Below are 1,509 nucleotides of genomic sequence, written 5' to 3'. Positions count from 1 at the left end.
GGAGGCACTGGTTGGAGGGTTGTGCGGTGCCATTTATTATCTGGACGGATCATAAGAACCTGGCCTATCTACAGACGGCCAAGAGGTTGAACCCCCGACAGGCTAGGTGGTCCCTGTTTTTCGGGAGGTTCAACTTCACCATCACTTATAGGCCAGGTTCAAAAAATGTGAAGCCAGATGCACTCTCCAGGCTATGGGCTAACCCTGATTCATCTGAGGAAGAAGAGCCAATTATTCCTACCTCACTAATAGTAGGTGCTCTTACATGGGACATCGAAAGAGAAATCCAGGAGGCCCAGCGTGGGGAACCTGACCCTGGAGGGGGGCCTCCAGGTAAAACCTACGTCCCTACTACAGTGAGACCCAGAGTTCTCGAATGGCTACACTCCCAACAATTCACTTGCCACCCAGGAATCCATCGTATGAACCAGCTAACTACTCGTTATTTCTGGTGGCCTAGCCTGGTATCCGATGTCAAGGAGTTTGTCTCCGCCTGTCCTACATGTGCCCGATGTAAGAGCAGTAACCAGCCTCCAGCCGGGTTACTACAACCCCTGGCCATCCCTAATTGTCCATGGTCACACATCACTCTAGACTTTGTCACGGGGTTACCTCCCTCCCAGGGGCACACCGTGATACTTACCATAATCAACAGGTTCTGTAAAGCAGGTCATTTTGTTCCTTTAATCAAGTTACCCTCTGCCCTGGAAACCGCCGAAATTATCACACAGCAAGTTTTTCGGCTACATGGGATACCCATAGACATCGTATCCGACAGAGGGCCACAGTTCACTTCTCAAGTGTGGCAAAATTTTTGCAAAGGATTGGGAGCCAGGGTGAGTCTCACGTCAGGGTACCATCCTCAGTCCAACGGTCAGTCCGAGCGCTGTAATCAGGAGCTGGAGGTGGCTCTCAGGTGTCTTGCCAGCGACAATCCATCTACCTGGAGCAAGAAACTGGTTTGGATAGAATATGCGCACAACACACACATTTCGTCAGCCACTGGATTATCCCAATTCGAGGCATCTGTGGGTTATAACCCTCCTCTGTTCCCCAGTTTTGAGCCTGAATTAACTGTCCCTTCTGTGCAGGCTCATCTGCGAAGATGCCGAAGCATATGGAGACAAGCCAGGAGAGCACTTCAAAGGACTAACGAACAGAATAAAAGGTATGCAGACCGTCGCCGCTCCTCTGCTCCCAGCTACAAGGTTGGCGATAGGGTATGGTTGTCCACCAGGGACATACCTTTGAGAGGCACCACCAGGAAATTGGCACCTCGTTTCATCGGGCCATTTCCAATCGAGAAGGTCATTAACCCTACATCAGTTTGTCTAACCTTGCCAGCTTCCATGCACATCCATCCATCATTCCATGTATCCCAAGTCAAGCCAGTAGTGGACAGTCCATTGGGCCCTCCTACCGTCCTCCCCCCTCCCGCCCGGTTAATTGATAACCAACCTGCATTTACGGTTAACCGTATTTTGGACGTCAGGCAGAGAGGCAGGGGAC

Source organism: Kryptolebias marmoratus, linkage group LG8 (assembly GCF_001649575.2).
Source record: "Kryptolebias marmoratus isolate JLee-2015 linkage group LG8, ASM164957v2, whole genome shotgun sequence".
In the NCBI taxonomy this organism is placed as follows: domain Eukaryota; kingdom Metazoa; phylum Chordata; class Actinopteri; order Cyprinodontiformes; family Rivulidae; genus Kryptolebias; species Kryptolebias marmoratus.
The sequence above is the reverse complement of the archived record's forward strand: the minus strand, read 5'-3'. Positions refer to the sequence as shown.